General features: G+C 49.7%; 1 long non-coding RNA gene across 1 annotated transcript; it reads right to left on the bottom strand.

Annotated features, from left to right (window-relative positions):
• Positions 1–503: 503 nt before the first annotated feature.
• LOC107184265 lies at positions 504–8,177 on the bottom strand. Its single transcript, XR_001515090.1, has 3 exons — positions 8,025–8,177; positions 834–1,019; positions 504–668 (listed from the first exon to the last, which is right to left on the bottom strand). It is a non-coding gene; the product is annotated as an uncharacterized LOC107184265 (long non-coding RNA).
• Positions 8,178–12,459: the final 4,282 nt, after the last annotated feature.

Genomic DNA, 12,459 nt, shown 5'->3' with positions numbered 1-12,459 from the left:
CTAAAATTCTTTCTTGACAAAACATCACTCCTTACCATAGATTCAATCATACTATAAGCCAAACCATGCACCCGATAAATTTCATTCATTCATTCAATACTAATCAATCAATATTAATTGAATGTCTTAGGTAGGCATCCAGGGTTGAGGATGCAAAAACATCAAAATCCACTCCAGAACTTACTCTAATACAATTATAATACAGAACACACCTTACTGAGCAAGAAGTGTTTATTGAGCATTTATGAAATTCAGAGAAAGAGTTGTTCTGATGTCACTGGGGAGTCAACATGATTACTCATTTCCTGCCAATAAGGAGTTTAGAAGGACACATAGCTGCAAAGGACAGAGTCTGTTCTCGCTCCCTGTACCCCACAGTAACCATTTGCTAGGGCTGTCATAACAAAGTACCACATGTGGGAAACTTAAAAACAAGAAATTTACTGTCTCACAGTTTTGGAGGCTGGAAGTCCAAGATCAAGGTGTTGGTAGGATTGGCTCTTTCTGAGGCCAGTGAGGGAGAATCTGCCCCCTGCCTCTCTCCTGGCTTCAGCCGGTTGCAGCAATCTTAGCTGTTCTTTGGCCTGTAGATGCATCACTCCAATCTCTGCCTCCATCTTCACATGGCATTGTCCTTACATTCGTCTGCATCTGTGTCTAAATTTCCTCTGTTTATAAGGACAGGAGTCATATTGGAGTAGAGCCTACCCTAATGATTCCATCTTAACTTGATCATCTATAAATTCTCTATTTCCAAATAAGGTCACATTCACAGGTCTTGGGGTTAGGACTTGACATCTTTTTGGAGACACAGTTCAACCCGTAACACTTACCTTTGAGGCGTTGGCATCCCTCCCGCACAGCTCTTCTACTTCCTTTCAGAGACAGCCTCAGGTAGCCCGAGTTCAGCTCCAACCCGGCATCCTAATTAGCTGGTGCTCATCTGCACTTGTCAAGGGTCGTTGGCTCGTTGAGGAAAAGCAGTGGTGCCAACCACTGTCCCCGCTGGAATGGGCCAGCTGCATGATAAGAGGGCAAGTAAGAAAGGCAGGTCATCTTCTTCTAAGTGTAACTACACCAAGAAGAGTGTAACAATGACTTCTTGTCGATCACTTACTATCCGCCAGGCACTGGGTTAAGTATTTTACGTGCATAATCTATGTATTCTGCACAGCAACCCTGAGAGCTAGGTGTTTCATAGATGGGGGAAAAACCAACAACTAAGGTTCATAGAGTTGAAGCTTTAATCCAAAACCACTGACTACAAGCCTTAGCCAACACAGTGTCTGGCATACAACAATTACGAAACATTAGCAAATATTTTTACTCTGTTGCCTCCTTTCTTGTGGGGCTTTTGGGGTAAAATAACACTCTTTTCTCTCCTCTCTCTTCTGGTTAACTTGGAACCCTGCCTGGGCCTTATTAGTTCATACCCTGGGGCTGTGGATGAAGTCCGTGAGTTACAAGGGCAGTAGCCACAGGCAGTGTGGCCTTGGAACAAAGCTGGGCAAGGACGCAGGAGGAAGCCTGTCCCCAAGGGCGCACCCTGCACAGTTTTCCCAGGGCTGTGGGGCCTTCACACACTCTGCTACCTCACACAGGGATTGAAGTGAGCTCTGCTGTGTAAAGCACCATTGTTTTAATTGTTTCAGAAAGTGGGCTGGGCAGCCTTTCCCAGGGGCTGAGTCCTTGGGCAGAGCCGCAGCAAAGGCCAGAAGCAGGGTCAGGGCTGGAGGGACCCAGGCCAGGCCGCGCCTCCTGCTGCACGCTGCACTCTCCAAAGATTTTTCTGATTAGAAAAGTAATCAGTGATTATTTTTCAAAAACTACAGAAGTGTGTACAATGAAAAGCAACAGTTCTTCTCACAATGCTAGCCTTTGGTGTATAGGTTTCCATAATTCTTCTCACAAATAACATAGACACATATATATCAATAAAAAGGCATGAGTATTATATGCTTTTGCCTCTTAGTGTATGGGAACATTGTGTTCCATCTATATTAAATTATTTTCTGTCTAACTACTCTACAAAGTTTGATTCTTTCATTATGTGGATGAAGCATAATTTATTCAATGATACCTTTTCATCTTCTGGCCACATAACTAATTACTAAAATTCTGCGGCACACCAAAAAATATATTTTTTGCTTATCTGACAAAAAAATAGGTATAGTTTTGAGTCATTCACACCAGATGGCTATTGTTGTGTTGGTTGTTGTCATTTTTTATTTAACAACCTAAGGGAAAAGAAGTCAGTATCCCCGACTAACTAGTCAGGTATGGCATGTTTTATAATTCCTGAGGCACACTGATTGAAAATCACTTAACTAGACTGTTCCAGGCTTTTGTATTCTTTTCTACTTGTTATACTTACAAACAATATGTAAATAAAAATTCTCATACATAGCCTTGATTCTTTGCCCAATTATTTCTTTGGGATTAATTCTTTTTTTTTTTTAAATATATATTTTATTGATTTTTTACAGACAGGAAGGGAGAGGGATAGAGAGTTAGAAACATCGATGAGAAAGAAACATCGATCAGCTGCTTCCTGCACACCTCCTACTGGGGATGTGCCCGCAACCCAGGTACATGCCCTTGACCGGAATCGAACCTGGGACCTTTGAGTCCGCAGGCCGACGCTCTATCCACTGAGCCAAACCGGTCAGGCCTGGGATTAATTCTTAAACGTGAAGTTGCTGTATCAGAAGCTAAACATATTTCCAAGTTCAAAATTTTTGATGTGTATTTCCAGATTGACCCCCAAAAATGTTAGATATGGTAACATTCCCACCAGTATTGAGACTAGTACCCGCCTCTGCCCACAAAGGATTATACATTTAATAAGAAAAGGTTCTGTCTTATTTTAAATTACACTTTTAAAAAATCATGGGTGAGGTGGACCATAGTTTATATTTCTGCCGATCTGTGTTTCCTTTTCTGCAGTCGCTGGTGATGTTGTTTCTCTGCTGGGGTGTACTCATGGGATCCCAAGGAAATTCTATCCATAGCTTGTATCTGGATTTTCTTTACCAACAGGGGATCCTTGCATGGCCTGGGGAAAGGGGGCCAGTGACCATGAGACTCAGCGGTCAGTTATAATATTTCCTTCATGAATTCAGGACAATTCATTCATTTACTCTTTCATCCACTTGGAAATTATTCCTGCCTTAATCCTTTGCCCTTTTATTCATTTTTTTCAAGTAGTTATTGAGCATCTGCTGCCTATGAAATGCCAGGTTCCCTGGGGTGTGTGTGGGGGGCGGGGACTTGGAGGGATATCTGCCATGGTCTGCAGTAGTCTCCACGTCTAATGGGCACATCAGTCCTGTAAATGGTGTCCCAGGAATTCTGTCTGAGCCAGCCTGGTTGGTGGAGGGAATGGCAGGAGTGGTTGTGATCTGGGAGGTCTTCCCAGAGGTGGTGTTAGCGGGGCAGTGTGATTTTGGTATGAAAAGATGGACAAAGGGGAGAGGGGAAAAAGGAAAGGGGAGAGAGGACAGGAGACAGGGTACAGGGGAGAGAGAACTTCATAGGTGAAGAGACCAGTATAACAAAAGCGACAGAAGCCTTAGGCTGGTATGAGGGTGGCTGGAGCCAAGGCCCTCATTCAAGGTGACAGTGGGACGTCAGTGGTGTGTGCGTGTGAGGAGTTGGAGGGGAAGAGGGAGCAGGAACTTCAGTGGAGCTGCAGGAGCAGCAGCACAAAGGTGAGCTCTGGGAGAGGCTGAGTTCTGGAGGAGAAGCTGCGTGAGGAGGTGGGAGACCTGGCCGCCCCCCCACCCCCCCGGCTTGTCTAGAAAGGGAGCTGCTTTCAGAAAGGTCAGAAGATGCCTCACAGACAGCAGGCCCCCAGCTCCTGTCAGTCGGGAGGGGGAGGGCACACTCTGCCAGGTGTGGGGGGGGACTCTGCCAGGTGTGGGGGAGACTCTGCCAGGTGTGGGGGACTCTGCCAGGTGGGGGTGCTGATTGAGAAGGCATGATCACAGGCGACAAGGAAGGCAGCCCAGGGTGAAGGCGTGACTGCACGCGAACCCGTGACAGAAGAAATGAGCTGTAGAGATATTCTTCTTTTCCTTCGTGCTTTCTGACAGCTGCTGAGCAATCCCTTCTTATGGCAGCTCCGTGATTTAGTTACCCAGTTCCTGATGGGTGAACACCAGCGAGTTAGTTCTGTGAGGCAGTTTCTTGGTAGCGGAAGAGCTCGTGTCCCGTGCACTTCGATAGCTTTTGCTGACCGGCCCTCCCCAAAGCATCCTCTTTAATTCCGGGCAACTAAAGGTGCAGGGATGTGTGTCACGTGCCTCAGGCCGTGTCAACGATGTGATTTATCAGAATTTGAGGCCAGGTGGGTCTGACTTCAAACCTCTTCTTCCTCCATGATTCTACACTATACACTCCTGAAACGTTCCCCTGTAACCCTCACCGCGCCCTCCTGCGCAGCAGCCAACAAGGAGACCCTTCAATCAGGCCTCAGGCATCTGATTGGAAGATAGCGAAGAAACAGGGTGGGCTAGAGTTCCACTCCAGGGTTGGGAGGGGGACAGGGCACTCCCCAAGACCGGAGCCTATGGTGGCAGCTCAGTGTGGGGAAGGAGGCAGGCCGAGTCTCGGGAGTGAGGAAGGCAGCCCAGCCTCAGAGGGACCCTGGGGGCTTCCTGGGAGAACTGAGAAGTGCCCAGGCAGAGAAGTCTTTATAAAAGGCATGGTTAGCTCACATGTGACATTTCCACCCCATAAGGTGCTGGCGAGGATATGTGTGTGCTGGTGTCAAAAGCATTTTTCCTGGGCCCCTTCACATGCAGTACCAATTCCTGGCTTCTCTCTCCTCCTGCTTCCATGGGTCCCCAGCTCCCACATGCCATCCTGGCAGGCTTGAAATGACAACTCATGAAGCTAGGAGCTTCTCACAGTGCGATGCAGCCTCCCTTGGGGCCTGCCCTACACGGTGCATTGTTGGGCGGGGATGGAGGGCTGGAGCCAGGCAACCAGGGCTCAAATCCTGGACCACTGTCTTCGGAAGCGGAGGTGAGTGATTCAAGTTATCATCACCGGTAAAATGAAGATTCTATGTGTCAGTCATAGGGTTGCAGGGAGGGTTACGGGAAATCATCGTTTTTCATTTCCCCGACTCCCCAGGCTGCTGAGGTGATGACTTCTGACATTCAGCACAGAGGTGAACGAAGATAAAAATAATGATAGCATTGAAGGAAAGCTGACTATGTGCTAGGCAGTGTTCTAAAGTCTTTGCGTGTATTATATTAGTTACCTATTGGTCCATTACAAATTTCCCCCAAATGTAAGCATCAAATATTCAACAATATTTTATTCTATACATCTCCCAGTTTGCCTAGCTGGGGGGGCTGTGGCTCAGGGTCTTTCATGAGTTTGCAGCCAAATGTCAGCTTGGGGTTGTGTCATCTGAAGGATTGACTGGGGCTGGCGGATGCATTTCTAAGGTGCCCCTGATGCCTGGATGTCTGTGCTGGTTGTTGGCAGGAGGCCTCAGGGCTTCACCATGCAGACCTCCTCAGAGTGCTGTGTGTGTCCTCATGACAGGGCGGCTGGACTTCCCTGGAGCGAGTGCTCCAAGAAAGTTACAATGACGCTATGACCCAGTCTCCAAAGTCAGTCTCCGTCCTTTCTCCAGATGCGTAGGTTTGTCCAGTAGGAGAGGGGATTGCGCAAGGACACGAGTACCAGGGGTGAGGGTCATGTGGAGGCTGGCTGTGCATGTGCTAACTCCTTTAACTGCTGAAATATGCCCGGAGGCTCAGTTAGAAGAGGCCCAGGTGAAGAAGGAGGTGCTGAGTGTGGGAGCTCCAGCCTTCAGAGGTTCTGGGGACAGCACTCCATGCAGGCACCAGTGATGCGAGCGTGGCCCTCCTGTTCCATGTCACCAGTGTCACCAGTGGAGAAGCTGGGTCGGGGCAGTTAGCAAATTGTTCTTGGCTGTGTCCCTTCCAAGCCGGAATCCTCACCTCTGCTGGAGATTGTGAACTACCAAACATGGTATGTTTGCCCGCTTAAATGAATTTCATGGTTCTCTTATCTGCAATGAACATTTGCAACGACTCTCACAAAGGGTTCTGAGCACAGGGACAAAGGATTCTCGCAGGTTCAACAATGGGATGGTCCCAGAACATCCTCTTCATTTCATTAGCATAAACTTGGCACCTGGAAGAAAGGAGGTGAGAGTGTGTTCTGAGTCTGCGAGGGTCAGAAGACATAGGGGCAGTGTGTCTGGAGGCTATTTTTTCCCAAGAGGGGCAGTGACAAAGTGGAGCATGCCCAGAGGAAAGAGGTCAGGAGTTGTTTTCCCTGGAGAAGCGGAGACACTGAGCGGCCACGTGCGCTGTTTTCACACGTGTGACGATCTGCGGTGTCACGGTGCAGAGTGTGGGGCACACTCAGGTTCAAACCCGGGTCACTCTTCTGCGTGGTCCTGGACCCCCGTCACTCGGATCACTTACATAACACCTGGGACATAGTCAATGCTAATAACTGTGGACCCCCTTCCTTTATCCTCAGCATCAATGAGGGTAACAGATTTGCAGCTGCTCTGAATACGGAAGGCAGGCAGGGCGTGCCTTGTCCTCGGAGGAATCCAATATGGATAGTCCACTGGACCCTCACTGAGCGCTTCTGGAAGGCTGTGTCCCAAGCTAAGCATGTTTCATACATTTTCTCACTATGCCTATTGGCAATCTTATGAAGTTGGCATTATTATGCGCCTTTTACAAATGGGAAACAGAGGCCCATCGAGGTTAAACAGCTGGGCATTTTAAGTGGCAATGTCAGAATTTGAGCCAGCTTTCTCTGCCCCGAGATGTCCTTGTAAACACTGTAGTCCGCTGAAAGGCGGGCGCGGGGGTGGAGGGTGAGGGTGGGGAGGGCCAGGCTCAGAGGCTGGCGCAGAGGCTGTCTGGGACTCTCTGATGCAGAGCCTCAACGTCCTCTGGTTTCCTCCGGGCTAAGAAACAAAGCTCTGGCTCAGGCTGTGCCTCAGCCCAGACTCCCGAACCCCTGCAGAACGCCTGGCTCACACTGCACCTTCCCCTTCTGCAGCCTGGCAGGGCCGAGACGGCCAAGGAGCCTGAATGCTCCCCCAAAGCCATTGGCAGGCCTGTGCGGTGGGGCCCGACAGCCAGCATTATGCGAGCAGGAGAAACAGGACCCGGGTTCCTTTCTTTCCCGGAGAATTTCTGTGCAGGACAAAGGGAGCCATTATCCCCAGGACAGCCAGGCCTGCTGCCCAGGCCTGTGGCCCAGGTGTCACATGCTGTCCCGTCTCCCAGCCTGCTTTCTCCCTTTGTCTGTGGGATCACAGAGTCTTGGCCCTTGCTCCCTTCTCTGACACCTCCCGGCCCCCTTTGGGCTTCAGTCTCTGACCACTGTTTTTCTGAAATGAACTTGAATGCACGGGAGACGTGGAGAGACCAGAGGCAGCTGCGCGGGAGCTTTGGGGTGCTGCTGCCGCTGGCTCCCCATTCTAGTCCTGTGGCCAAATCTGGACCCCAGCCCTGGGGGTGGGGGCTTGGCGCTCTGCCTGGTTTTGTACCAGGCTCCTTCGGGGATTTCCCTTGACTGCAAAATCCAGCCTGAGCTCCCTGGCTGGGCGGCCAGGCTTTCGTGCACTGGGTGCCGTCTCCCTCGCCTTCATCTCTCTCCCCACTCCTCGCTCCCATGCACAGCAAACCGGAACCAGCTTCTGGAAGATTCTTGTCAGCCAGCACACATTGCCCACCTTGGTGCCTTCACCATGCTTTCCTCTTCACTTAGAATCCCATCCCACCCTCCTGCTGGCTAACACTGCCTCACCCCTCAAAGCTGTCCAAGAAGGCCTTGGCCGCCCTCCACTGTGCCCCGTTAGCTCCTGAGTTGACACACTCAACTGCTCCAGGCCAAAGGTGACATGGTGCGCTGGTTAAGAGGGGGGCCTTGGTTTAAGTCCCAACTCTGCCATTTACCAGCAAGTGACTTTGGACAAGTCATGTAATCTCCCTGGGCCTCAGCTTACTTACCTAGGAAATGGGATGATTGGGCTGCTGTCAGGATTAGTGAGATCACACCTGTGGTCATTGCAGCCCCGGCACATACTGAGCATTCATGGAGCTGGCCTAGTTCCATCATTCAGTAAAACACTTATTAGATGCCTCCAGTGTGTCGGTATCTGGGCTAGGCTGGGGAGACACAAAAAACAAGATACATGTGGTCTTGCTGATCAGGGAAACAGGCAAACAGAAACCCAAGAGACCTCACAGATCCTGGAATACAGGTTGTGGGAGGGATGGGTTGAGGTTCTGCAGAATCAAACCTGGAGAGAGGAGTGGCCTGAGATGAGATTCTGTGTCCACGCTGTTGGGGGGAAATCCTGTGCCCCATGAAAGGCTGGGTTGAGGGGTTGATTTTCTGTCATCCTTCACCCCTGCTCCTGGCTCAGGATGGACGGAGCACAGAACTCCAGGTTTGAATCAAATCTCCTTCGTGCTTCATCAGATTTCTGCTTCTCTCTGGGGCCATTCTTATCAGCATGCAAGCACGTGGTAATATCTCTCATCTTCAAAAACAAGAACAGAAACTCCCTTGAGGCCACATTCAGCTCTACCCCATGTCTCTGCTTCCTGTTCTAGATTATTTCCTCTAAAGATTGGCCTCTCCCCAGGTTTTACTCCTTCTCTCCCACGTTTCCTCAGTCCTCTTACATTTCCTTTCACGCCCATCGAACATATCTGATCATGACCTCCATTTTGCCCAAAACACTGGGAAATTGTGATTGTCATTTTACTGACGCTTGGATGGTGAGTTGACCAGCTGATCACTTCCTCACTGTGTTAGTTTTCTGCAGCTTCTGGAGCAAATTGCCACAAGTTTTGTGACTTAGAACAACTTGGGTTTATATTTGACAGCTCTGTAGGTAAGGAGGTGGAGGGGGGTCTTGCGAGGCAAAGATTCTGGAAGAGCTGCACTCCTTTCTGGAAGCTCCAGGAGAAGAGGTTCCCTGCCTGTTCCAGCACCTAAGGCTCCTAGAGGCTGCTCACCTTCTTGGTTCATGACCTCCTTCCTCCACCTCCAAGAGCGGCAACAATGAATTCCTCTGACCAGTCTTCCGTAGTCCTGGCTCCCTCTGGCCTCAGCCAAGAAAGGTCCTGTGCTTTGAAGACCTACCCAGGTAATACGGGAGGATCCTGCATCTCAAGGTCCATGACCTTGGTTATACCTGCGATGTCTCTGCCAGGTTGGGTGCCATTCACAGCGTCCGGGGATTAGAAAGTGAATATCTTTCGGAGGCCATCATCCTGCCTACTGCATTCATTCTTAAATTTTTTCCTTCACTTAGCTTCTAGAACTCTGCTCTTCCCTTGTTTTCCTCCTTTTCTGAACTTAGTTTTAGCCTCTTCACTGCATCTTCCTTCTCATCTCAACTTTTAGATGCTACCGGGACCAGAGCTCAGTCCTCAGACCCCTACACTTACTCTCCAAAAATCTCATGCAGGCCATTGGCCTTGCACGTGTCCTCAGCTTCTTGTCTCCTCCTGAGCTCCAGGTTCAAAGACCAGTAAAATACCTGCTTCTCATCTTCTCTTTCCCAGATAAATGGCACCTCCATGTCCAAGCTCAACTCTGAATTTTATCCAAATATCTTCTTCCTCATCTTCTTTACTTCAAAAGAAACACCGCCCTTAGCTCAGGCCCAGAGCCTGGGAGTCACTCTTGAGATGGTTCACTTTCTCACACTTCACTTTCTATTTAGCAGCAAGTCCTGTTGACTATTCCTTCAAAATAAGTCTGGAGTCCACCTCTTCGTCATCACTGACACCATCAGCACGCTGGTCCAAGCCACCTCATCCCACCTGGGCCACTGAGCAACCTTCTAAATAAGAGCCTGTTTTCACCCAACCCACCCCCACCACCAGGTCTCCGCACAGCACCCAGAGTGAAGCTTTCAAACGGAGTTAGAGCATCCCCTTCCCCTGCTTAAGCCCCCTCCACTGGCCACAGCTTCCCACCCCTTCTCATAAAATGCAGTATCTTTGCCATTTATGTCTCCCTGAGTCCTGATATCAATCCAGTTCTTTCATCGTGACCTCCTCATTTCTGGCACCCCAACCCTACGGCTGCCTTGCTGTTCTTCAAACACACTGAGTATGTTATTGACACCAGGTTTTCACACTGGCTGTTCCTTTGCTTAAAACTCTCTGCCCAGATATCCATTCTGGCCTCTGCTTAAACATCACTTCCTCTGAGAGGTCATTTTGCATTATTTTCTTTGTGTCTTACATTTATTTGTTTATTATCTCTCTTCCCCACTAGAACATAATCTCTGGGAGGGCAGGGACTCTGTTGTCTTGTTCATTCTGGATCAGCAGCATCTACAATACGACCTGGCATGTATACAGTAGGCATCCAACATGCTTGTTACCTGAATGAATGAGTGAATGAGTGAAGAATGAGAAGGGAGGCGGAGGTCAGCCTGGGGCAGGGGCTCCCTGTCAAGAAGAACATGCGGGACCCAGAGATGGTAGACAAGGCCTCTGAGGGAGACAGTCTCCATGGCAACAGTGGCCAAGAGGCCCAGTGGCTGCTCTTGGGGGAAGGCCAGAGGAGGCAGGCGAGCTGACAGCTCCTACGGGGACACCAGGGGAAGCAGAAAGTCAGTGCCCAGGCTGGCATCCAGCTCAGACACCGTGACTCCTTCCCGGCTTCTACATCTTGGCTCTGGCCTTGGCAGACCCAGCAGATGGGCTCCCAGCAGGGACCCGGGTCTCACCCGGCACAGACTCTGCTAGTGCAGGACAGGTGCCCAGTCTCCTGCTCTCTAACTGACAGAGGCGCCCAGAACCATGTAATCCCTGGTCGGAAAGCTCAAAGGCACCCCACCAGGTAGAGAGCAGCCCAGCAGCAGGGCCGTAATGAAAGCACAATAACCATGCTGCCTCGAGTGGTAATAGGAATAGTACAAGCGGAGCGGCCAGCCTGCCTCTCCCTGTGTGCGGGGGCGCCACTTAGCTCACCCACCTACTCCTCACAGCAACTCTCCGAGAAAGGGGTGTCTGTCCTCATTCAAGAAATATGCCAGAGAGGTGAAGGCGCTTGTCCAAAGTCACACAGTGCAAGAGCGCTGGACTGGAGACTCAGTAGCCCCTTGTCCTTCTGTTCCTCTCTGGCAATCAGCATGGGCCCCACCAGCACCTTCTCCCTAAGCTGCCACCGTGGGAACCTTTGTCCCCCATGTAGCCATGGCACCGTGTAACTTGTCCTCTGTGTGCCGTTGATTCCAGACCATTTTATTTTAGAAATAAATACACTTCAGGTGGGCAATGATGAATAGTAACAGCTCTAATGTGCTCTGCATGCATAGACCCTTTCAGTTCTCACAAGTACCCTCTGGGGTAGGAAATGCTATTGTACCCATTTTTCAGATGAGGAGACTGAGCTATCCCAGGTGAGTGAGTGGGGTGGAACCCAAAGCCATCTGACTCCAACTCTTAATCCCTGGTCTATACCAAGTGATTAGCTGTGAGAGAGGAACAGACCTGGTGCTACGGGGATGCAGAGAAGGGAGTGACATGTTTGGGTGGACTCCCATGAGACAAAGAGGATGTAAGGACTTCACCAGGTAGAGGAGACAAGCACAGTCAGCGGAACAAAAGTCTAGGCCAGTGGTCGGCAACCTCATTAGTCAACAGAGCCAAATATCAACAGTACAACGACTGAAATTTCTTCTGAGAGCCAAATTTTTTCAACTTAAACTATATAGGTAGGTACATTGTTATTAACTTAATTAGGGTACTCCTAAGGCTTAGGATGAGCCACACTCAAGGGGCCAAAGAGCCGCATGTGGCTCGAGAGCCGCAGTTTGCCGACCACGGGTCTAGACAAAAGCACAGAGGCTCTAAGGTACAGAGTGAGTTCATGTGCATGATGGTTCTTAAGCTCCTTGAAGGCAAGAAGAGTCTTATTTACTCCTCCATAAATATTAGTTGAATTAAAAAATTTAAAGATTTCATCTGGCATGGCTCTCAGCTTTGGGGTAAGACAGGAAGAAAGGTGCATTTCTTTTTTTCTTTTTTTTAAAAATATATTTTTATTGATTTTTTTTATAGAGAGGAAGGGAGAGGGATAGCGAGTTAGAAACATCAATGAGAGAGAAACATCGATCAGCTGCCTCCTGCACACTCCCTACTGGGGATGTGCCCGCAACCAAGGCACATGCCCTTAACTGGAATCAAACCTGGGACCTTTCAGTCCGCAGGCTGACGCTCTATCCACTGAGCCAAACCAGTTAGGGCAAAAGGTGCATTTCTTGAGCTTCTTGAAGCGCCAGGCCCTTTCGTGCGTGTATGTCAGGCAACCCTCAGACAGGACTGTGTGGTAGCATCACTGCCACTTCTCAGACAAGGAGACTGAGGAGCAAACAGGAAGTGCCTCCCACTCACTTCCCTCAGCCTCAGAGCC

The sequence above is a fragment of the Myotis davidii genome, unplaced genomic scaffold (genome assembly GCF_000327345.1).
Source record: "Myotis davidii unplaced genomic scaffold, ASM32734v1 scaffold765, whole genome shotgun sequence".
In the NCBI taxonomy this organism is placed as follows: domain Eukaryota; kingdom Metazoa; phylum Chordata; class Mammalia; order Chiroptera; family Vespertilionidae; genus Myotis; species Myotis davidii.
Note: the sequence above shows the minus strand (reverse complement) of the source record. Positions and strands in the feature narration are given on the sequence as shown.